The sequence below is a fragment of the Lolium perenne genome, chromosome 2 (assembly GCF_019359855.2).
Source record: "Lolium perenne isolate Kyuss_39 chromosome 2, Kyuss_2.0, whole genome shotgun sequence".
Taxonomy (NCBI): domain Eukaryota; kingdom Viridiplantae; phylum Streptophyta; class Magnoliopsida; order Poales; family Poaceae; genus Lolium; species Lolium perenne.
The window spans coordinates 104,497,780-104,524,105 of record NC_067245.2 but is presented as its reverse complement, the minus strand read 5'-3'; the positions used below and the strand labels follow the sequence as shown (position 1 = coordinate 104,524,105).

Below are 26,326 nucleotides of genomic sequence, written 5' to 3'. Positions count from 1 at the left end.
TAAGACAGTGTATTGCCTCCTCCAGAGCGCAACCCGGCGTCGGAGGTCGTCATGACCCTCCCTAGAAAGTTGTGAAGGGTGCTCCTGCCAGCTTCAACGAACTACGGGCTAAGCCCCGTCCCACACCAGGGTAGAGTGGTTGCGCGATAAAAGTTGGGCTGGTGTACACTTATACGCAGTGCTCCTTTTTAAAACCATTTTCCCACAACACCTTGGTTGTTCAACAAACAGCCATACACCACTTTCCCAAACATTCTTACCAAGATCCTTTGTTTTCTCAAACCATACACTTGGGTTAACTCACCCAAGGTTTTCATAAACATTTACAACAAGGTAAACCTTGAGGGGTTCCCAACCTATAGTTTCATGAGAAGGAACTAATACAACACCATGGCCGAGATGAGGGTCATCACGCCATGAGGGGTATGTGTGAGTGGCTCAAAGAGGATTATACTTGCTTAAGGTAAGCATGTATAAAGACAACATAGGGTGGATCAAACTTTCAGATTTGGGGTACTACTATACCACTTGGATGGTGAAGATTCACTATCCAACCAATAATCACAAGGGTACACGGCATACTTCTCTCAAGTTGAGAATTACACCAAGATTCATGACTTTGATACCACTAGATTCACCAAAGTGGTGGGTGTGATGTAAGCTTCCATCTTGGAATAGAATATGCTCAAGTTGAGCATTCAAGTGGACCAAAGGGGACAACACGGCCATGATACCATGCATCCCTCCAACATGTGAGCAAAGGTGGAATAGCACCACTAGGGAGTATCCCACTTGCAACCATACATAGACGACATATATAGAGAGAACAACACACATAGAATTAAGGTGCTTTGGACATCAACAAATGACATCCAACTAGACACCAAGTCAGAGATCAAAAGATGGCTTGCCTTGGCTTAATTTGTCCCCGGACTTCTTCAACTCCATCAATATAAGAATTCCAACAACATATATAAATAAAATCCTCGTCCGATTCCACTTCTTCTTCTTCTCCGGAATTGTTCGCATCTATCGCCGGAAAATATAAAAGGAACACAATCAATCACTTTGCATCAACAAGACAACATTCAACAATCAATCATGCAGCCAAGGTATAACATACTAAGGACTTATAGACACCACAAAACAAATTTAAGAGTTTTATTCTAGAAAACCCCATTTATTTACCTAGTAGAGGCATGAGTGCATCACAACTTAGCAATTGCCTCTCTCGGTTATCCCCATGGTGTAAACCAATTATCCCCTGGTAGATAACATCATAAAGATGAGAAGTGCATTAGTTTGGCATCACAAACATTCACAAAACATTTTCAAACATTTTTGGAAAAGTAGAAATCAGTTTTCCCAATTTAATTTGCTCACTTAACACTATACAAAAATAGGAAGCAAACCATATACCACATCATTTGAAAACTTAAGCAAAACAAAAGAGCCAATGTTAGGTTGCAGAGGTTTTTTTTTGCAAGCATAAAACAAAGGTTGCCCATTTCTACTAAAAAGAGTTGGTCAAGGGTTTTAAATAAACCGAAAAGTTTTGCTTCAACAATGCATGTCACACATAAACATTACTAACAGCAACAAATATGTATGAACAGAGACTAATAATATTTTTCCTATATAGCCAGTACTAATACAAGACTAATCCAATTGGAATCACCCAAAAATATTAAACCTACAATTTTAGGAATTTCTTTGAATCTGACTGTACAGAAAACAAGATCTGTAAGCCATAAATCGTAGAAAAATCCTAAAAATATGGGACCACCGGCATTTGAAATATATTTAAACAGAGAAGCATACACAATTGGATTTGGGTTCAAATTGTTTCTGAAACTCTCACAAATGGATTGACAAGTTTACTGCATGTCTGTACCATTTTCTTTCTCTATGGATTTACACAACAGATAAATGTTTTAAACTTGTTTGAGATGATTAATAAAATATTCAGTAGTCCTACAGAATTGGAATCACTCCATTAGGTTCAAATATGGATTTTTGGTGATTTAAAAGCTAACAGCCATGTCTGCAGAACACACAGAACAAGTTTAATTCACCAAAAATCATACACAAATCACAAAAATATGAGGTCAGCTGCATCCGAAAGGTATTGAATAGGTGTTTCTTACCCAATTGTTTTCATTCAAAAATTCGTTTCCAAGCTCCTGGTTTAATTCGACAAAGTCAGATCTGACCAGATCTTGATCTGTGAACCATTTCAATTTCAGGAGGTCATTTGAAGTGAAACCAACGCCAAAATGAAGGTACTGGAGAGGGCTTTCACCCACAGTTGAGTTTGCTCAAAAAGATTTTGTAAAACGGAAGAAATCTAACAAACAGTGATTCTGCATGTTTGCAGAACTTTATTTACCATGCAAAATCCGTAAAGAATTTGAGGATGATACCAACGCCAAGTCGTAGATCCTTTCAATACCTATCTGCGGAACTTTGAATCACTCGATTTGGATCTGCACACGAGATTTGGCGGATTTTACAAGATCGTACCAGAATCTGAAACAGAAGATAGCAGAAATTACAGCAAGTTTTTGGACGAACTTTGGTCAAGAGCTTCAGATCTGAGGATCGCTCAACCTTCTCCATGCTTGGACCAACATGCACCTGCATCAAGATCCAATATTGTGAGAGGAGAAATGAGAAATAGGGCTGGATTCATCAAAGATTAGGAGAGAAGAGAGTGAGAGGGATGCTCTCATGGTGAGGGGAAGCTTGAGGAAGGAGGGGAGCTTCATCTTGGTGGCTTTCCATGGCCATGGCCGGCCATGGAGCTAGGGAGGAGCAGCAGCTCGTGGTGGAGATGTGGAGGAGAGTGTGAAGGAGTGGTGAGTGAGAAAAAATGAAGCAAAGGGGAGGAGGTGGCCGGCTAGGGCCAATTTATAGAGGGAGAAGGGTGGCTGCCTCCTTTTTTGATTGGCCAAGGTGGGTGGCTGCCCATTTATTGATTGGGTTAGGTGGGAGGCAAGGCTTGTGGAGGAAGAAAGTGAGAAGCACAATGGCTGGCCGAAATTCTTGCCATGGCCGGCTCCTTCATGTGCCACTCTAAAATGAATCACCAAAGGGAGTTTCCAACATGCATGTTGAGTATAGTGGGGCCACATTATTTCTTGCCAAGATGGTGGCTTATATGATGTGTATGAAAATATAAAAGATCTAGAGATGGAGGAAGAGTGTGATGGTGATGGTGGTGTACAAGTTTTCATGTGCAAGCTATTTTGGAGATGGCCGCCACAAGATTTTGAGACTTGACTACTTCAAACAAGATGAGACACATGGTGCTCAAGTGCCTATGCAAGACACACGACACCACTTGTGTTATGCAAAGAAAATAGGTTTCTTCAAGGGATAAAGAGTCTAAGGTTTAGAAGGATAGTGATGGAAATAATGATACAATAACAATGATGAATATGGTGGCACAAATCATCAATTCATGAGGTCAAGGTGGTGATGGAAAAGAATAGATGATTGAGATGGGTATGATGAAATATAACTTGCTCTTCAAATAAGAGGTCAATTGGGAGTGATTTGAAAGTATCAAATGATCATCCATTTGATCAAAAATTGGAGGATGGAGGGGATACAATGTGGTGGATCAGAGATGTGCATAAGATGTGCAAGAGTTGCCATTCGAAAAAGAGTTTAATTGAAAGGTATGGGACACACCTCAATTGTCTAGAGACAATTGGGGGATGAACCCAAGTGGAATGGAATTTGAAAAGGTTGAGAGGAAACTAGTTGGAACATAGGAGTTCAAAATATTCTACTTACTTTCTCAAGTAAGGTAGAGTTTTTCTCAAATTTAAAGCAAACAAGAAATGGTATAGGTACCATAATCAAGCCTTTTGCTGAAAAGAAAGCAAGATAGAAAATAATGTTTTAGAAATCAGTAATTGGTAGAAATGGGATAAAACAAAACCCATTTCAGTTCCTTGTTTTCCTTGAAGAAAAATCTTGAAAAGATTTTGTAGAATTAGAAGTAGTTTTGTGATCAAAACTAGAGAAGGAAAATCAATAGGATCTTTGAGAGAGAAAACTAACTTAGGGAGAAGTGTTCTCAAGGGTAGATGATGGCTACAAAATGTACCCACCATTCCCATTCTTGGTTTTGTGAAGATTAAACTTGAATAAGAACAAGAGGTAAAATTGAAGGAAGTGATCAAGTGGTGAATCATTGAATAGGATACAAGATCAAGTTGAATATGTGAGTTGCAAGGATTGACTGAGACATGCAGGACATGGAGGTCAAAGAGGATGTTGCATAGGTGAGATCCATGCATTGAAGTCAACAATAACAGTGGTGGTTGCTTAGAAATTAACTGCCAAAGCCTGGACATTTTAAGCCTGTCAACACAGATGGTCGACATGGCCTCAAAACCAACAAGGATGAGTGGGTATAAGAGAGGGATGTAGCTAGGGGTAGATGATCCCAAGTTTTGAATTAAGGATGATTGAGCTATCTTGTACCACAAAGAGAAAAATCAAGATGGCACACTCATGTTGTCATCAGGAGAAGAGTTTTATGTAGTAAAAAGGAAAACAATTTTTCCTAAGTCACACATGTGTTTTATTTGGTGAGTTGCTTGTTTAACCACCAGGGGTGTTGTTCTATGAGGTAGCTCAAGACAAAACTCACAAGCAAATCAAGATAATTCATCGACCAATAGATCAAGGCAATTCATCTAATTAGTCTTTAGAAAAAGTTTTTGTTCCCCCTAATTTTTGCAATAAGGACAACTAATCAAGGTTGCAAAAGTTGGGGTGTTACAGATCTTCCACCCTTAAAATAATCTCGTCCCGAGATTACTGAGCGTAGAGCTAGAGGGGTTGTAAAGTTTAACTCAAGTTAGACTCCATTCTTCAGTAGATGTGCCGTTGTAGAGAAGGTCGTTGCTTCATCTTCTATCAGACTTGATAGATTTCTTCCGAGGGCAAGCTTCGTGAAGGGTTGACTACTCCATGCAGGTGTTGGATCTGTAGCTTCTTCACGATCCTAGCGGAGGTTCAAGACTGTGGGAGGGGTAGTGCACCCAACGGTGCTTGAGCAGGGTTGAAAACTTTTTAGAGTTAGCTTGATTTTAGTGGAAGACCCCTTAAGATTGTTCAGCGGGGTTCCTGAAAACTTAGACCCTCAGCCACGGGTCTTGTCAGGCGCTTCTTGGAGAAGTCATTGATCTCCTGTCTTGAGTTGAAAACATCTTCAGAGGGCGTTGTGTAGTCCATGGCTTCAAGAGGGGTTAGTGCAATCCCAAGTTTTCAACGGTGTTCTATAAAGGTAGAAAATTTTAGGGTTAGCTCCACATTTTAGTGGAAGGCGAAGCCTTCCACCCTTAAGATTTTTCATCGGGCTTTCGGAAAAACTCAGAGCTTCTGCCTTGTGGTCCTACCTGGGGCTTCTGAAGAAGTCGTCGATCTTCCGTATTCAGTTGTAGAATCTTCGGGGCGATGTGCATACCACATCTTCAAGAGGCACTCACGTGTTAACTAAACCATATGGGATGCGCGATGAGTTAGTAATTTGATGAAACACCTAGTTGGTATCCATATGAAACAGCAACAGAGGTCGTCGAAGACAATCATCAGCTGGCGGGTCGGTGCTGACTTATACCAGTTGGTGAGCGGGTAAGTCGCACCTAGCCTTGAGTTCTTGAGGTATCTTCAGGAGCTTCACTTGAGGAGGACTAGACGAACCATGGGATGTAGCTTGGCTTCGACGCTATTATTCTCTCAGCTTGTTAGAGGGTGTGTTAGGGGGGGTGGTTTTCAAAAAGATATCCTCAAGGTTAGAGCGATTATATACCAAGGTTAGACCAAGTTAGTAAGTCTTCTGGTAGAGGTGCAGTCACTCTTGAAGGTAGGGGCTTCTGCTTTCTTGATGAAGTGGAGATGCTTCAGCGGATCTTGAAGGTATTGGCTTTTGCCTTGTTGGTGTAGTAGAGATGCTTCAGATGACCTTGAAAGTAGTCGGCGTAGATAGGGGTCTGAGTTAGTTTCCCTGACGGTTGAAAAACAACTGCTAACGGGTTTAGAGTTAGAGTCTTTCGTTAATCTACCCAACTAACTAACAGTTAGCAATACATCGGCGAGGCAAACTTTAATCCTATCATTGCCGGTGACACCCATACAACCATAACCAGAGACAAAATACCACTAACAGAGGCTACTGGTATTTTTCCTAGATGCACAGTAGCAAAACAAGATCAACACAATTGGAATCATTCAAAAATATTTATTTCTCAATTTTTGAGACTCAAAATACTACCCAGAAACAGTGATCAAGTTTTATTTATTAAAAATGCACAAAAATCAAAAAATACAAGGTCAGTGGCATCTGAAAGATAATTTCATTCTGGTTCCAGTGCAATTGGAATCACATCAATCAGAGCTACCAAACTATTTTTATTAGCAAAACAGTACACTGGCAGATTTCCATTTTTAATTTCTATTTTACAAATTTAAAACAATTAAAAAGGGCGGGAACGTCTAATTAGCAAGACATACATGCACACAGCAAACAGATTCAAACACTCAAGGCAGCACACTAGGGAACTACAAGCAATCATCAAACCAGACATGGTACTCTAAGTACCCAGAAATTCCTAATGCGCGGGGGTAGCTCAATCAAAGCGATTGAGTTTGTCCTATCCATCCTATAGGTTTGGGGGCTGGTCACATATGTCGACGTCTTCATATCGTCAGCATCAGCTTCAACTTGGATCCTTGTAGCAGTTGGTAGTGAAGGGGCCGGGTGTTGAGTCATTGATATTGAGGCGGAGGAGAAAACTGTGTAGAACTTCTAGTCTCGACATCCCGGAAACATGAGGTCTTCGAAGAGGTAGCTGTTGAGGTGCTCTCGAAGTCGATACCTTCTCGTGGCTGGCCTAAAAATTACTAGTCAAGAAACTGAGGACTTGATCCCAGACAACTGCAAAAAGGTGCAAGTCCACGGAGGAAGAACGTCAGCTCCTTGACATACTTTGGTGACAACCAAAGATATGATCTAATTATCCCTTTGTGGCACACTAAGTCGGCCTCCAATCTTCAATAGCTGCGGTTGGAGACATATGAGTCTTCCTGAGGAATTGAGCCATCTTCGAGTTCGAGTCTCCGGTCTGAGTTGGGGGCATCGTTCAACATGTTGGTTTGAAGTGAATGAGATGATAGAGTAAGAATTTTTGAACTTTTCAATAAAGTGGAGAGATAAGAATTTAGAAGCTTTGAAGAAATAAGAGGAGTAGATGCTATGCTTCCGACTAAAGAAAGAATTTGTTTCGTAAATAGTTTTTCCCAAGTACTTGTTTCCTAACTAACGTCCATGCTAACTAAGGTCTCCTACAGTCAGGATAGCTCTGATACCAGCTCTGTGGGGACCCCGGACTAGTGATAACCCACAAGTATAGGGGATCGCGATAGTCTTCGTGGGAAGTAAAACCCAAATTTATTGATTCGACACAAGGGGAGGTAAAGAATACTTATAAGCCTTAACAACTGAGTTGTCAATTCAGCTGCACCTGGAAAAGCACTAGCAACAGGGGTGATGTGAAAGCAGCAGTAATATGAAAGCAATAGTAAAAGTAACACATCAGCAGTAATAGTAACACAGATGCGATGACACCAGAAAATAGTTAATACTACTTCCAATGACATATAGAACGAGTATATAATGATGAGAGATGGACCGGGGTTCCCAGCGATCTACACTAGTGGTAACTCTCCAATAAGTGACAAGTGTTGGGTGAACAAATTACAGTTGGGCAATTGATAGGATTGATAAAGCATTAAGATAGAACATCAATTCATTAATCATGTAGGCATGTTTTCCATATATAGTCGTACGTGCTCGCAATGAGAAACTTGCACAACATCTTTTGTCCTACCAGCCGGTGGCAGCCGGGCCTCAAGGGAATCTACTGGATATTAAGGTACTCCTTTTAATAGAGCACCGGAGCAAAGCATTAACACTCCGTGAAAACATGTGTCCCTCACATCACCGCCATCCCCTCCGGTTGTCCCGATTCTTGTCACTTCGGGGCCTTTGGTTCCGGATAGTGACATGTGCATATAACTTGTAGATACAATCTAAGCAATAAGTATAGAGCTTAAATCTAAGATCATGCCACACGGGCCCTAATGACAAGCATTAAGCATAACAAGATTGCAGCAACAATAACTTCACAAACTTTATAGATAGACTAATCATAATGTATCATCCATCGGATCCCAACAAACACAACACCGATTACATCAGATGGATCTCAATCATGTAAGGCAGCTCATGAGATCATTGTATTGAAGTACATAGAGGAGAGAATACCAACTAGCTACTGCTAGAACCCGTAGTCCATGGGGGAACTACTCACGGAGCATGATGGAGACGGTGGCGTTGATGGAGATGGCTTCCGGGGCCACTTCCCCGTCCCAGCAGGGTGCCGGAACAGAGACTTCTGTCCCCCGAATTGGAGTTTCGCGATGGCGGCGGCGCCCCTGGAGTCTTTCTGGAGTTTCGTCAATTGGTACTGCGTTTTTAGGTCGAAAGGGGTTATATAGGCGAAGAGGCGGCGCAGGAGGGTCGACAGGGTGGCCTCCCCATAGGGGGGCGCGGCCAGGGTGTGGCCCGCGCGGCCCACCCGTGTGGTGGCCCCTGGCTCTCCTCCGACTCTCCTTCGGTGTTCTGGATGCTTCCGGGAAAAATAGGATGTTTGGCGTTGATTTCGTCCAATTCCGAGAATATTGCCCGAACAGCCTTTCTGGAACCAAAAACAGCAGAAAACAGGAACTGGCACTGTGGCATCTTGTTAATAGGTTAGTTCCGGAAAACGCATGAAATCATCATAAAGTGCAAGCAAAACATGTAAGTATTGTCATAAAACAAGCATGGAACGTCAGAAATTATGGATACGTTGGAGACGTATCAGCATCCCCAAGCTTAGTTCCTACTCGTCCTCGAGTAGGTAAACGATAGAAAGAATAATTTCTGTAGTGACATGCTACTTACATAACCTTGATCATACTATTACAAAGCATATGAAATGAATGAAGTGACTCAAGGCAATGATCTATAGTTGCTAACAAATAGACAACATATAGCAAAACTTTTCATGAAGAGTACTTTCAAGACAAGCATCAAAAGTCTTGCACAAGAGTTAACTCATAAAGCAATAAATTCAAAGTAAAGGCATCGAAGCAACACAAAGGAAGATAAAGTTTCAGCTGTTGCTTTCAACTTTCAACATGCATATCTTATGGATAATTGTCAACGCAAAGTAATATGATGAATGCAAATAAGCAAGTATGTAAGAATCAATGCACAGTTAACACAAGTGTTTGCTTCTAAGATGGAAGGAAGTAGGTAAACTGACTCAACATAAAGTAAAAGAAAGGCCCTTCGCAGAGGGAAGCATTGATTGCTATATTTGTGCTAGAGCTTTGGTTTTGAAAACACAAAGAGAGCATAAAAAGTAAAATTTTGAGAGGTGTTTGTTGTTGTCAATGAATGGTAGTGGGCACTCTAACCCCCTCGCCAGACAAACCTTCAAAGAGCGGCTCCCAAGAATTATTTTTATTTTTGGGTGGCACTCCTTCCAACCTTTCTTTCACAAACCATGGCTAACCGAATCCTCGGGTGCCTGCCAACAATCTCATACCATGAAGGAGTGCCTTTTTATTTTAGTTTTATTATGATGACACTCCTCCCCAACCTTTGCTTACACAAGCCATGGCTAACCGAATCCTTCGGGTGCCGTCCAACAATCACATACCATGGAGGAGTGTCTATTTTTGTTAATTAATTTGGGACTGGGAATCCCATTGCCAGCTCTTTTTGCAAAATTATTGGATAAGCGGATGAAGCCACTAGTCCATTGGTGAAAGTTGCCCAACAAGATTGAAAGATAAAACACCACATACTTCCTCATGAGCTATAAAACATTGACACAAATTGAGAAGCATTTTGAATTGTTTAAAGGTAGCACTCAAGCAATTTACTTTGGAATGGCAGGAAATACCACATAGTAGGTAGGTATGGTGGACACAAATGGCATAGGTTTTGGCTCAAGGTTTTGGATGCACGAGAAGAATTTCCTCTCAGTACAAGGCTTTAGGCTAGCACGGTTATTTGAAGCAAACACAAGTATGAACCAGTACAGAAAAACTTACATAAAAACATATTGCAAGCATTATAATACTCTACATTGTCTTCCTTGTTGCTCAAACACTTTTACCAGAAAATATCCAGATCTTAAGAGAGACCAATCATGCAAACCAATTTTAACAAGCTCTACAGTAGTTCTCCACTAATAGGTTTAAACTACATGAAAAAACTTAATCATGATCTACTTGAGAGCTCAAAACAATTGCCAAGTGTCAAATTATCCGAGACATTATGAGGCATTTTCTGTTTCCAACCAAATAAGTATTGTAGCTTCCAACTTTTATCATTGAACATTAAAAGTAAAACGAAGAACAAGTGTTCATATGAAAAAGCGGAGCGTGTCTCTCTCCCAAACAAGGATTGCTAGGATCCGAATTTATTCAAACACAAAAAAAACGAAAATAAACACACAGACGCTCCAAGTAAAGCACATATGATGTGACCGAATAAAAATATAGTTTCAATAGAAGAAACCTGATAAGTTGATGAAGAAGGGGATGCCTTGGGCATCCCCAAGCTTAGACGCTTGAGTCTTCTTGAAATATGCAGGGATGAACCACGGGGGCATCCCCAAGCTTAGACTTTTCAATCTTCTTGATCATATATCATCCTCCTCTCTTGACCCTTGAAAACTTCCTTCACACCAAACTTCTCATAAACTTCATTAGAGGGGTTAGTAGTCAAAAAATTTGAATCCACCTTGGTCCTGTAGTGACACATTGCAAGAACTCAATAAAACATTAGCTACAGCTCTCCATGTGTAGAAAGCCTTGCTTAAAGTCCACAAGAGACAATGCAAAAAAAAAAAAAACAGAGACAGAATCTGCCAAAACAGAACAGCCAGTAAAGACGAATTTTAAAGAAATACTTCCGTTGCTCAAATCAGAAAACTCAAAACTAATGAAAGTTGCGTACATATCTGAGGAACACGCACGTAAATTAGCATATTTTTCTGAGTTACCTACAGAGAAAACAGCCCAGATTCGTGACAGATAGAAATCTGTTTCTGCGCAGAAATCCAAATCTAGTATCAACCTTCGATTAGAGGCTTCACTTGGCACAACATTGCAATAAAATAAAGATAAGGAGAGGTTGCTACAGTAGTAACAACTTCCAAAACACAACACAACAGTAGCAAAATAAGCACATGGGTTATCTCCCAAAAAGTTCTTTCTTTATAGCCATTAAGATGGGCTCAGCAGTTTTAATGATGCACTCGCAAGAAATAAGAGTTGAAGCAAAAGAGAGCATAAAAAAGCAAATCCATAACACATTTAAGTCTAACCCACTTCCTATGCATAGGAATCTTGTACACAAATAAATTCATGAAGAGCAAATTGACAAGCATAAGAAGATAAAACAAGAGTAACTTCAAAATTTTCAGCATATAGAGAGGTGTTTTAGTACCATGCAAATTTCTACAACCATATTTTCCTCTCTCATAATAATTTCCAGTAGCTTCATGAATAAACTCAACAATATAACTATCACATGCAGCATACTTTTCGTGATCCACAAACATATAATTTTTATCAAGCTCAAAAATAGTGGAATTAAAACTTTCAAACTCACTTTTATCAATAATATGACAAGATGATTGATCAATCTCAAGAGATATGGGACTCATAGATAAAGTCAAGAACTCTCCAATCCCATTTTCATTAGTAGTACAATTAATATTATCAAGTAACATAGGACCATCATCTAAAGATTTATCATAAACATTTGCTAAGCAAAATTCTTTAGTACCATGCATTTCGACATCAGGCACAAACAAAGCATTATCATAAGATTTATCAAAGTAGCATGGATTATCATAAATAACAGTAGCATAATTATTCTCACAAGTATTACTCATAGGGAATATTTCAAGAGAATCCACAGGAACATAACATTCAACCTCCTTCGGTAAGCATGGAGGACAATCAAATAGTGTAAGAGATAAAGAGTTACTCTCATTAGAAGGTTGGCATGGGTAGCTAATCCATTCTTCCTCCTTTTGTTCATCGCTCTCCTCTTCTTTTTCATCCAATGAGCTTTCAGGTTCATCAATTTCCTCCTCTTTTTCATCCAATGAGCTTTCAGGTTCATCAATTTCTTCTTCCACAGGTTCCTGCAAATTGTGAGTGCTTTCTTGTGCATTAATGAGTCTCTCTTTATAATCAATGATATAAGGATTATCACTGTAACATTCTATGGAACAATTAAGGATATAAGAGACATAATCTTTAAGGTCCTTACAAACAACACAAGTTTCATAATTCTTAACCATGAAGGATTCTATCTCAGAGGCTCCCATAAATAAGACAAATTGTTCTACCTCTTCGAACCCAAAATGAATATAGCTATTCCGATTATAGTTCTTAATTAAAAATTCCTCACTAAAGCCACATTGAAATTTTAGATGTTTAGTGTCCTCTTTAGAGCAACAATTTATATCATGGCGTTTAAGCAAAATTTTAGCAATTGTATTCAATTTTTCTATCACAGCACTCATTACTTTACCAGTTCTTGATTCTCTATAATTATTATAATATTCTATGAGCTCCAAGTAAGTTGTAGGTTCTCCCATAACAGCAGTTTTTAATTTTTTGGTTTTTCAAATTTTTATGGATTTTTGGGTATATGAGAAAAGTAAAACAAGACAAAAAGAAACTAAGCAAAAGTAAACTAAGAAAAATAATACTAGACAAAAATAAACTAAGCACAAATAAACTAAACAAAAGTAAACTAAGCAAAACAAAATAAAAGAAAATAAAAACAGAGAGAGAGGTAGAGTGTACTCCCCAGGTGAACTTATGAGTAGAGCTATGCCTCCCCGGCAACGGCGCCAAAAAACAGTCTTGATAACCCACAAGTATAGGGGATCGCGATAGTCTTCGAGGGAAGTAAAACCCAAATTTATTGATTCGACACAAGGGGAGGTAAAGAATACTTATAAGCCTTAACAACCGAGTTGTCAATTCAGCTGCACCTGGAAAAGCACTAGCAACAGGGGTGATGTGAAAGCAGCTGTAATATGAAAGCAATAGTAAAAGTAACACAGCAGCAGTAATAGTAACACAGAGGCGATGACACCGGAAAATAGTTAATACTACTTCCAATGACATATAGAACGAGTATATAATGATGAGAGATGGACCGGGGTTCCCAGCGATCTACACTAGTGGTAACTCTCCAATAAGTGACAAGTGTTGGGTGAACAAATTACAGTTGGGCAATTGATAGGATTGATAAAGCATTAAGATAGAACATCAATTCATTAATCATGTAGGCATGTTTTCCATATATAGTCGTACGTGCTCGCAATGAGAAACTTGCACAACATCTTTTGTCCTACCAGCCGGTGGCAGCCGGGCCTCAAGGGAATCTACTGGATATTAAGGTACTCCTTTTAATAGAGCACCGGAGCAAAGCATTAACACTCCGTGAAAACATGTGTCCCTCACATCACCGCCATCCCCTCCGGTTGTCCTTGTCACTTCGGGGCCTTTGGTTCCGGACAGTGACATGTGCATACAACTTGTAGATACAATCTAAGCAATAAGTATAGAGCTTAAATCTAAGATCATGCCACTCGGGCCCTAATGACAAGCATTAAGCATAACAAGATTGCAGCAACAATAACTTCACAAACTTTATAGATAGACTAATCATAATGTATCATCCATCGGATCCCAACAAACACAACACCGATTACATCAGATGGATCTCAATCATGTAAGGCAGCTCATGAGATCATTGTATTGAAGTACATAGAGGAGAGAATACCAACTAGCTACTGCTAGAACCCGTAGTCCATGGGTAAACTACTCACGGAGCATGATGGAGGCGGTGGCGTTGATGGAGATGGCTTCCGGGGGCACTTCCCCGTCCCGGCAGGGTGCCGGAACAGAGACTTCTGTCCCCCGAATTGGAGTTTCGCGATGGCGGCGGCGCCCCTGGAGTCTTTCTGGAGTTTCGTCAATTGGTACTGCGTTTTTAGGTCGAAAGGGGTTATATAGGCGAAGAGGCGGCGTAGGAGGGTCGACAGGGTGGCCTCCCCATAGGGGGGTGCGGCCAGGGTGTGGCCCGCGCGGCCCACCCGTGTGGTGGCCCCTGGCTCTCCTCCGACTCTCCTTCGGTGTTCTGGATGCTTCCGGGAAAAATAGGATGTTTGGCGTTGATTTCGTCCAATTCTGAGAATATTGCCCGAACAGCCTTTCTGGAACCAAAAACAGCAGAAAACAGGAACTGGCACTGTGGCATCTTGTTAATAGGTTAGTTCCGGAAAACGCATGAAATCATCATAAAGTGCAAGCAAAACATGTAAGTATTGTAATAAAACAAGCATGGACCGTCAGAAATTATGGATACGTTGGAGACGTATCAACTAGCTGTCCGAAATTCCCTGTTATGTATACAGTTCACGATCCCATGATCAGTGCGCCGTGAACACATAACTGAACTGATATCAAATTACACCATCCATTACAAAGCGGAATAAGAAAATTACAACATGGTCACATGACCAATACTTACTAATAGCCTCGAAGGGCCTAACTAAAACATCAGAGTAGCATCATCACTTCAGCAGCGCAGTACCCAAGTCATCTGCCATAACCCTACATGCAACTGACTGGGAAGACGTTCCTAGCTCGCATAGACGTCGCCAACTCCTTCTTCATTCATCATGTTCCTCCAAGTCTGGCCAAGTAAATAGCCAGGGACAAAGCCGTGAGTACATTTGGAATTGTACTCGCAAACCATCAAGAAAGGTACTTTGCAAGAGTGCAAGATAACAAGTGCTAATCTAAGATGACAAGAGGGAAGAGCTAATTTCACTAGTGGAAATAGCATGAGGAAGAGAATCAGTTTCTCTTGTGGATATAGCATGTGGAAGAGACATAGTTTCTCTCGTGGATATAGCATGCACAAGAGCGTCAGTTTCTCTTGTGGACATAGCATGCCGCCATCTCAATTGATGGGGACGCTTAGGAAGTTCTATGACATATCTATATTTTTATTGGAGATGAGGTAGCATAAGTCCATCTCAGTTGATGGAAATGCTAGAGGATTCCTATGACATACCTATATCTTTATTGAAGAAGATACTTCAAAAGATACTTATGACATCTCTATATCTTTGTTAAAGAAGAGTTCCTCTTCAAGAAACATTTAGGAAAGAGTTCCCCACTTAGCCTTCATTTTTCCACGACCATCTCCATATGGTCAACACACGCCCTTTTTCCGTACCCTTCCGGTACACATAAACACAACACTTCCTTTGCAAAACATTTGTTCGAAAACAAAACACAAGCCCCGGTAAAGGTAGACCTTTGCAACCCGTCCATGACCGCGGACGCGGCTATTCGAATAGATTTGACTCTGCAGAGTTTGCACACTTTCCCCACAACTATCTGGATACCTATCGTGTGGGCATCATCCGCGCATAACAACATATGCCACGACGGATACCCGGACATAACCTTTCGTCCATCTCCACTGGCACGAGTCCTTCCCTGCGGGCTTACCCCTTCCCGGCACCCCGGCAGCATACCTCCTTTTGAGCGTATCTCCGGCGCCATGACAGAAGACCCTCAGTAATCGTCCGGCTATCAGTTAAGACAGTGTATTGCCTCCTCCAGAGCGCAACCCGGCGTCCGAGGTCGTCATGACCCTCCCTAGAAAGTTGTGAAGGGTGCTCCTGCCAGCTTCAACGAACTACGGGCTAAGCCCCGTCCCACACCAGGGTAGAGTGGTTGCGCGATAAAAGTTGGGCTGGTGTACACTTATACGCAGTGCTCCTTTTTAAAACCATTTTTCCCACAACACCTTGGTTGTTCAACAAACAGCCATACACCACTTTCCCAAACATTCTTACCAAGATCCTTTGTTTTCTCAAACCATACACTTGGGTTAACTCACCCAAGGTTTTCATAAACATTTACAACAAGGTAAACCTTGAGGGGTTCCCAACCTATAGTTTCATGAGAAGGAACTAATACAACACCATGGCCGAGATGAGGGTCATCACGCCATGAGGGGTATGTGTGAGTGGCTCAAAGAGGATTATACTTGCTTAAGGTAAGCATGTATAAAGACAACATAGGGTGGATCAAACTTTCAGATTTGGGGTACTACTATACCACTTGGATGGTGAAGATTCACTATCCAACCAATAATCACAAGGGTACACGGCGTACTTCTCTCAAGTTGAGAATTACACCAAGATTCATGACTTTGATACCACTAGATTCACCAAAGTGGTGGGTGTGATGTAAGTTTCCATCTTGGAATAGAATATGCTCAAGTTGAGCATTCAAGTGGACCAAAGGGGACAACACGGCCATGATACCATGCATCCCTCCAACATGTGAGCAAAGGTGGAATAGCACCACTAGGGAGTATCCCACTTGCAACCATACATAGACGACATATATAGAGAGAACAACACACATAGAATTAAGGTGCTTTGGACATCAACAAATGACATCCAACTAGACACCAAGTCAGAGATCAAAAGATGGCTTGCCTTGGCTTAATTTGTCCCCGGACTTCTTCAACTCCATCAATATAAGAATTCCAACAACATATATAAATAAAATCCTCGTCCGATTCCACTTCTTCTTCTTCTCCGGAATTGTTCGCATCTATCGCCGGAAAATATAAAAGGAACACAATCAATCACTTTGCATCAACAAGACAACATTCAACAATCAATCATGCAGCCAAGATATAACATACTAAGGACTTATAGACACCACAAAACAAATTTAAGAGTTTTATTCTAGAAAACTCCATTTATTTACCTAGTAGAGGCATGAGTGCATCACAACTTAGCAATTGCCTCTCTCGGTTATCCCCATGGTATAAACCAATTATCCCCTGGTAGATAACATCATAAACATGAGAAGTGCATTAGTTTGGCATCACAAACATTCACAAAACATTTTCAAACATTTTTGGAAAAGTAGAAATCAGTTTTCCCAATTTAATTTGCTCACTTAACACTATACAAAAATAGGAAGCAAACCATATACCACATCATTTGAAAACTTAAGCAAAACAAAAGAGCCAATGTTAGGTTGCAGAGGTTTTGTTTTGCAAGCATAAAACAAAGGTTGCCCATTTCTACTAAAAAGAGTTGGTCAAGGGTTTTAAATAAACCGAAAAGTTTTGCTTCAACAATGCATGTCACACATAAACATTACTAACAGCAACAAATATGTATGAACAGAGACTAATAATATTTTTCCTATATAGCCAGTACTAATACAAGACTAACCCAATTGGAATCACCCAAAAATATTAAACCTACAATTTTAGGAATTTCTTTGAATCTGACTGTACAGAAAACAAGATCTGTAAGCCATAAATCGTAGAAAAATCCTAAAAATATGGGACCACCGGCATTTGAAATATATTTAAACAGAGAAGCATACACAATTGGATTTGGGTTCAAATTGTTTCTGAAACTCTCACAAATGGATTGACAAGTTTACTGCATGTCTGTACCATTTTCTTTCTCTATGGATTTACACAACAGATAAATGTTTGAAACTTGTTTGAGATGATTAATAAAACATTCAGTAGTCCTACAGAATTAGAATCACTCCATTAGGTTCAAATATGGATTTTTGGTGATTTAAAAGCTAACAGCCATGTCTGCAGAACACACAGAACAAGTTTAATTCACCAAAAATCATACACAAATCACAAAAATATGAGGTCAGCTGCATCTTAAAGGTATTGAATAGGTGTTTCTTACCCAATTGTTTTCATTCAAAAATTCGTTTCCAAGCTCCTGGTTTAATTCGACAAAGTCAGATCTGACCAGATCTTGATCTGTGAACCATTTCAATTTCAGGAGGTCATTTGAAGTGAAACCAACGCCAAAATGAAGGTACTGGAGAGGGCTTTCACCCACAGTTGAGTTTGCTCAAAAAGGTTTTGTAAAACGGAAGAAATCTAACAAACAGTGATTCTGCATGTTTGCAGAACTTTATTTACCATGAAAAATCCGTAACGAATTTGAGGATGAGACCAACGCCAAGTTGTAGATCCTTTCAATTCCTATCTGTGGAACTTTGAATTACTCGATTTGGATCTGCACACGAGATTTGGCGGATTTTACAAGATCGTACCAGAATCTGAAACAGAAGATAGCAGAAATTACAGCAAGTTTTTGGACGAACTTTGGTCAAGAGCTTCAGATCTGAGGATCGCTCAACCTTCTCCATGCTTGGACCAACATGCACCTGCATCAAGATCCAATATTGTGAGAGGAGAAATGAGAAATAGGGCTGGATTCATCAAAGATTAGGAGAGAAGAGAGTGAGAGGGATGCTCTCATGGTGAGGGGAAGCTTGAGGAAGGGGGGGAGCTTCATCTTGGTGGCTTTCCATGGCCATGGCCGGCCATGGAGCTAGGGAGGAGCAGCAGCTCGTGGTGGAGATGTGGAGGAGAGTGTGAAGGAGTGGTGAGTGAGAAAAAATGAAGCAAAGGGGAGGAGGTGGCCGGCTAGGGCCAATTTATAGAGGGGGAAGGGTGGCTGCCTCCTTTTTTGATTGGCCAAGGTGGGTGGCTGCCCATTTATTGATTGGGTTAGGTGGGAGTCAAGGCTTGTGGAGGAAGAAAGTGAGAAGCACAATGGCTGGCCGAAATTCTTGCCATGGCCGGCTCCTTCATGTGCCACTCTAAAATGAATCACCAAAGGGAGTTTCCAACATGCATGTTGAGTATAGTGGGGCCACATTATTTCTTGCCAAGATGGTGGCTTATATGATGTGTATGAAAATATAAAAGATCTAGAGATGGAGGAAGAGTGTGATGGTGATGGTGGTGTACAAGTTTTCATGTGCAAGCTATTTTGGAGATGGCCGCCACAAGATTTTGAGACTTGACTACTTCAAACAAGATGAGACACATGGTGCTCAAGTGCCTATGCAAGACACACGACACCACTTGTGTTATGCAAAGAAAATAGGTTTCTTCAAAGGATAAAGAGTCTAAGGTTTAGAAGGATAGTGATGGAAATAATGATACAATAACAATGATGAATATGGTGGCACAAATCATCAATTCATGAGGTCAAGGTGGTGATGGAAAAGAATAGATGATTGAGATGGGTATGATGAAATATAACTTGCTCTTCAAATAAGAGGTCAATTGGGAGTGATTTGAAAGTATCAAATGATCATCCATTTGATCAAAAATTGGAGGATGGAGGGGATACAATGTGGTGGATCAGAGATGTGCAAGAGTTGCCATTTGAAAAAGAGTTTAATTGAAAGGTATGGGACACACCTCAATTGTCTAGAGACAATTGGGGGATGAACCCAAGTGGAATGGAATTTGAAAAGGTTGAGAGGAAACTAGTTGGAACATAGGAGTTCAAAATATTCTACTTACTTTCTCAAGTAAGGTAGAGTTTTTCTCAAATTTAAAGCAAACAAGAAATGGTATAGGTACCATAATCAAGCCTTTTGCTGAAAAGAAAGCAAGATAGAAAATAATGTTTTAGAAATCAGTAATTGGTAGAAATGGGATAAAACAAAACCCATTTCAGTTCCTTGTTTTCCTTGAAGAAAAATCTTGAAAATATTTTGTAGAATTAGAAGTAGTTTTGTGATCAAAACTAGAGAAGGAAAATCAATAGGATCTTTGAGAGAGAAAACTAACTTAGGGAGAAGTGTTCTCAAGGGTAGATGGTGGCTACAAAATGTACCCACCATTCCCATTCTTGGTTTTTTGAAGATTAAACTTGAATAAGAACAAGAGGTAAAATTGAAGGAAGTGATCAAGTGGTGAATCATTGAATAGGATACAAGATCAAGTTGAATATATGAGTTGCAAGGATTGACTGAGACATGCAGGACGTGGAGGTCAAAGAGGATGTTGCATAGGTGAGATCCATGCATTGAAGTCAACAATAATAGTGGTGGTTGCTTAGAAATTAACTGCCAAAGCCTGGACATTTTAAGCCTGTCAACACAGATGGTCGACATGGCCTCAAAACCAACAAGGATGAGTGGGTATAAGAGAGGGATGTAGCTAGGGGTAGATGATCCCAAGTTTTGAATTAAGGATGATTGAGCTATCTTGTACCACAAAGAGAAAAATCAAGATGGCACACTCATGTTGTCATCAGGAGAAGAGTTTTATGTAGTAAAAAGGAAAACAATTTTTCCTAAGTCACACATGTGTTTTATTTGGTGAGTTGCTTGTTTAACCACCAGGGGTGTTGTTCTATGAGGTAGCTCAAGACAAAACTCACAAGCAAATCAAGATAATTCATCGACCAACAGATCAAGGCAATTCATCTAATTAGTCTTTAGAAAAAGTTTTTGTTCCCCCTAATTTTTGCAATAAGGACAACTAATCAAGGTTGCAAAAGTTGGGGTGTTACACTGACGCTTCTCCTTGTTTTCATATAGAACCATCCAGACCTTGTCTCGCTTCCTCCCCTTCCTGAAGGTGGAGAAGTCGAAGAACGAGCTATTGTCATTGAAGACAGCCAAGATGCTCCTGTCCCTGATAGTGATCCCGCAGGTTCTCGAAAATCTGCGGGATCCTCTGAAAAGGAAGCGGAATCCGAGGGTACCACCTCGGCACAGTCTCCTCCTCCTGCTGTTTCTCCAAAGAACAAAAGGAAGAGGACTGAAGTCGAAGATTCCGGCACCTCCAAAGCCGAAGAAGCTGCTCCTTCACGCTGGAAGGCAGCTTTTGATCCATACCTTGAGGCCCTCATCAGCTCGTAAGTCACCTTTTACTTCCCCTTATTTTTGTACTCGAAGATTTTTGTCTATCTTGCTTTTGATGCTGCCGCCATTTAATCGTAGTGGTGACGAGGAAGAAGTACCAGCTTTTGATGCGACTGCTCGAACGAGTACGTCGCACACACTGGTTGTTTCTGAGGTGCAAGTGGAAGGAGAAGAATGTTCGCCTCCTCAAGAAAACCTCGACGCTCCTACTCCTCCTTCAAGCCCCCTTGTCCCTTCACCAAAAAGGACAAGGGTATACGCAATCACGGAGCCTGCCCCACAATTGGGCAGCTCCTCGAGTCCTCTTCTGGATGATGTAAGTCTTTAATTTCTTGCTGTCATTGTCTATATTTCCTCTGTTTGCTTCTTTGTGCCATCATATTTTTCCCATACCGACGTTCTCTTTCTTTATCCTTCTTTGATAGCCTATGATCAAAGAACTTATTCGCATTGGTGCCCAATTCATTGGGTACCGTGAGTACGCCAGCAAAACCGAAGGTATTGACTCCTTGCTTGCCTTTGTTCATGACTTGTTACTCCTATTTTATCGATATTTTGACTATTTGTAACTATTTTGGCAGAAAAACTTGCGGAGGCCAACAAACTTGCCGACACGCTTGCTCAGAAATTAGAGCAAAGTGAGGCGACTCGCAAGAAGGCCGAGCTTGATGCTGGCAAAGCTAAAGCAGAGGCTGAGAAGGCCAAGGCAGAAGCTGCTGGTGTCGAAGATCTGCAGAAAAGGCTTCATGATGCCGAAACTTCTTTAAACGAGCATAAGGCCGCACAGGCTGCTCGTGAAAAAGCGATCATCAAGCGCTTGAACTCACAGAATCGGCGCTTTGTCAGTAAGTTTTTCGATCTATTCTGTCCTCCTTAGACTTACTTTTCTTTACTTGCTTGTCGACCAACATATATTTTCTTCGACAGGTAAAACAAACCAAGAATTTGAGCTTGAAGATCCCGACAACGATCCTCTTCTCGACGCACTCTCTGTCCTTGAGTTTCATGGAACAGAAACTCATGAAGGCATTGAACAGGCTGACGCAGGGTTGTCACGGCTGTTCCCCTACTTCTTCCCGAAGAAAACAGAACCCAAGACTTTTCTTGCTCTTGCCAAGGACTTCAATCCACCAGAAGATCTTGGACTGAAGATGCGCCAAGAAAATATGAAGATTGCTGTCGAAAGCACTGTCACATTGGTTGCTGACAGCCAATAAACTATCGACTGGACAAAAGTGGGCGACATAGAAGAGATGGAGACCACGAAGTGGCGAGCACTGATCAGGGCGGCAAAACCCAACACGAAGAAGATCTTAGCCTATCTCGGGATCAAGCCAACTTCGACTCCTAGCTCGTCGAAGCCGGAGGTCTAGTTGAATGCCCCTTCTTTTTCTTTTTTGTTTTTCCTGTTTCTTTTGCCGTTGTTACCACAATAGCTTTGGCGATAATTGTCATAGTAATCCTTTTGAAGAACTCCTATAATATCCTTGTAAATTTCCTGAAGATCAATGGAATTCTTATCTTGCGCGATCATTTGATGTTGAAATTTTCTTTTCCAGTTGATATTTGATAACTACTCCGCCAATCCTTGTCCTGCCGACACTTCGCCTGCTTCTTCTTTCTCGAAGAAAACTCTTGTCGATGATAACCTTATCGAAGGTTCTTCAAGTAAACACTTGTCGCAAGATTTGCAAGAACTTCGCCAACAACTTCAATCCATGAAGAAACAAACTCTGACAATGATGGAACAATCTCGAAAAGCATCCGAAAGAGAAAAGGTTGCTCTTCAACAAGCGAAAGAAGCCATAGCTGCTAAGGACGCTGCTGTTTCAGAAGCTGAGAAAGCAAAGACTCGAGAAAATAGTATGCTCGAGCTAATGACTGAAGCTAGTGTGGATATGTTAGGTATGTTTTTCCAACTTAGCACTGCTTCTGCTTTTTGCTGTATCTCTCCTTAAATTTCTTGCTCTGTCGCTCAATAGGTTCGGTTCTCGACGCTGCTGCTGAAGATGAGAGAGTGAATGTGAGAACGAACCTCCTCGTCAATCTTTCACTTAACCATGGCTGTCTTTTCTGGGCCACTCCCGAGCGAACCCAACAGATTGTCAGGTTTCAAGATCGCGCCTGTCAGGTTCGCGAATTTCTTAACTTCTGTACGAGAACCTTGACCCTTCTTTACAAGACTCTGTTCCCTCGAGACGAGGCTCCCGAAACTCTTCTTGGATTGATGGAGAAATTCAGAGATGCCCCCCGTATTCATAACTTTGTGCGAGCTCAGTTAACTGCTGGGGCGAGATTCGCCATGATCATGATACATATTTGCCATCCCAAATTGGACCTGACGAAGATTGTTGCTGACTGCTTAGCCAAGAAATCGCGGCGAAAAAATAACATTGACTCAATCAATGAGATGGTGACTCCTGTGGCTGAAGCGATGATGGATGAACTTCTTCGGATGGATTCAGAATTCTTCGTCAAGGGGACCTATGCTGAACACAAGACAACCAAAGGTTTATCCATAGATAGTATACTAGGACTTGACTGAGTTGTACTATATTGCGAGGAATTATGTCTATATTTTTTGTCGAACCCTTTTGTATTGATGAAGTTGTTTATATTGCATGGTGTAGGCTATGTTATGAAGCCCCCGAGCCTTTGGCTGGAGCTTATACTATTTTGTTATCTCAAAGATTTTTCTTTGCTGAGAGAATACATATATCTTGCTGTCGATGGGTTATGAGCCCTCGAGTGTCTTGGTGGCGACATTCTATATTTTTGTTGCGAGGTTTTCAGGCCAAAGCAATAGAATTTGAACGAGTATACTACATTTATGGGTGTTAATCCCCTAGTTTTCTATTTGGCGAGGTATTCTGTACCAAGGCGAAATATTTTTGCAAGTCTAGTTCATCTATATTGTGTATATTTTGTACCCTTGAAGGCATTTAGCCCCCGAGCATGTCGAAAAACAAGAAGTATATCTCCACTATCTTTATTATATTGCAGCACCGCGAGCCCGCCTCATTAAAAACCTTTCCAGCCCCACTCGGTGCCCTGAAAAGGAAAAGAGTGCGTCTGAAAACTCGCGGGCATTTCAGTATATTGTATTTTTACAGAGTAGGACTATATTTCAACTCTAGGCGTAGAACCGCCTGAGCTGCGCCACGTTCCAGGGGTTTTTCTCGGGAACCCCTGTCTTCTTGTCCTTGATCCTGTATGCACCTCCTTCGATTACTTCTGTGACGACGTAAGGGCCTAGCCATGGCGACTCAAGCTTTTCAGTACTTTTTTGATTTAGCCGTAGGACCAAATCTCCGACCTGGAAAGATCTTGGCCTTAACCGTCGACTGTGGTAGTTTTTGAGGTCCTGCTGGTACTTGGTGACTCGTGAAAGTACTTCGTCTCGAGCTTCATCGAGTGCATCTACGTCGTCCTCCAAAGCCTTTCTTGAAGTTTCCTCGTCATACTCTGTCACTCTTGGAGAATCATGCTCTATCTCAATTGGCAATAATGCCTCAGCTCCGTGGACGAGGAAGAACGGAGTTTCTTGTGTCGCCGTATTTGGTGTTGTTCGGATACTCCACAAAACACTTAGAAATTCTTCTGGCCAAGTATGTCGAGCCTTTTCAAGTGGTCCCAGCAGATGCTTTTTGATACCATTGCAGATGATACCATTGGCTTTCTCGACCTGGCCATTGGTTTGCGGGTGCCCAACTGACGCGAAGTGCAATTTGATGCCTACTTCTGCGCAGTATTCCTTGAATTCCTTGGACGTAAAGTTACTGCCATTGTCTGTCACGATGCTGTGAGGTACCCCAAACCGGAAAACGATGCCCTTTACGAATTTGACTGCTGATTCTCCATCTGGTGAATTTATCGGCTTTGCTTCTATCCACTTGGTGAACTTATCGACAACAACCAACATGTACTCGTATCCTCCTGGCGAAGCTTTATGCAATTTTCCCACCATATCGAGTCCCCATTGGGCAAACGGCCAAGACAATGGTATTGGCATCAGCTCTGCCGCCGGAGAGTGGGGTTTTGCGGCAAATCTTTGGCACACATCGCAGGTTCGTACGATCTCTTTTGCGTCCTCAATTGTTGACAACCACTGAAATCCAGCCTGAAAGACCTTAGCTGCGATAGCTCGACTGCTTGCGTGGTGACCGCATATTCCTTCGTGTACGTCTTTTAGGATTTTCCTTCCTTCTTCGGGTGTAACGCATCTTTGCAGCACGCCCGAAATACTTCGCTTGTATAATTCCCCTTTGACCACTGTGAAGGCTTTGGATCGTCGAATAACTTGCCTTGCTTCAACTGGATCTTCGGGTATTTCTTTCCTTAGGATATACGATATGTACGCTTGCATCCATGGAACTTCTATCATCATCACCAGCTCCTGGTCCTCTTCTTCGTCTGGAACTTCTTTGAGAGGCGCTGAAGTTTTCTCCTCCCTCGTTTTCTTCTGCGCCTTCGTTGGCTTTGTGGATCTCTCAGCTATTTCTTCCCAAAACACTCCTGATGGTATTGCAAGGCACTGCGACCCGATGTTTGCAAGAACATCGGCTTCATCGTTGCTCATCCTACTGATGTGATTTACTTCACATCCATCAAACAGCTTCTCGAGTTCGTTGTATACCTCCTTGTACGCCACCATACTGTCGTTGACTGCATCACATTGGTTCATAACCTGCTGAGCTACTAATTGCGAGTCACCGAAGATTTTTAGTCGAGTTGCACCACAAGCTTTCGCCATCTTCATCCCGTGTATAAGGGCTTCATATTCTGCTTCATTGTTAGATGCGTTTGGGAACGTCATCCGCAGGACGTACTTTAATTTGTCGCCTTCAGGTGATATGAGTATCACCCCTGCACCAGCTCCTTCTACTCTCTTGGAACCATCGAAGTTCATGGTCCAGGTTCTCGACAAATCTGGGGGTCCTGTATTTTGTAGTTCCATCCACTCTGCAATGAAATCTGGCAAAATTTGCGACTTGATTGCTTTTCTTTTTTCATACGTGATGTCCCGAGGAGAGAGTTCTATTCCCCAAAGGGAGACACGTCCTGTGGCTTCTGGATTGTTCAGTATATGCGATAGAGGTGCTTCATTGACCACTATGATCGGGTGTGCCGAAAAATAGTGGCGCAATTTTCTTGCTGTCGTGAATACTCCATATGCTAATTTCTGGTACTGCGGGTACCCCTGTTTTGAAGGAGATAAGACTTCACTAATAAAATATACCAGCCTTTGCACTCCATGGAGTTTTCCTTCTTCTTCTCTTTCAACGACTAGCACCGTGCTCACCACCTGGGGTGTGGCTGCGATGTATAGCAGGAGAGGTTCCTTCTCTTTCGGCGCCACCAGGATTGGTGGTGTCGAAATTGTACGCTTCAAATCCTCGAA

General features: G+C 41.5%; 2 long non-coding RNA genes across 3 annotated transcripts; both read right to left on the bottom strand.

Annotated features, from left to right (window-relative positions):
• Positions 1–917: 917 nt before the first annotated feature.
• On the bottom strand, positions 918–2,225 carry LOC139830132 (uncharacterized). The gene is made up of 3 exons (XR_011750937.1): positions 2,148–2,225; positions 1,189–1,264; positions 918–1,029 (listed from the first exon to the last, which is right to left on the bottom strand). It is a non-coding gene; the product is annotated as an uncharacterized lncRNA (long non-coding RNA).
• Positions 2,226–16,700: 14,475 nt separating this feature from the next.
• On the bottom strand, positions 16,701–18,633 carry LOC127333757 (uncharacterized). Of its 2 annotated transcripts, none has more exons than XR_007871494.2 (5): positions 18,358–18,633; positions 18,173–18,269; positions 17,931–18,007; positions 16,972–17,047; positions 16,701–16,812 (listed from the first exon to the last, which is right to left on the bottom strand). It is a non-coding gene; the product is annotated as an uncharacterized lncRNA (long non-coding RNA). The 2 variants fall into 2 exon arrangements; XR_007871492.2 differs by having other exon boundaries at positions 18,173–18,312; positions 18,394–18,633.
• Between the last annotated feature and the right edge of the window lie 7,693 nt (positions 18,634–26,326).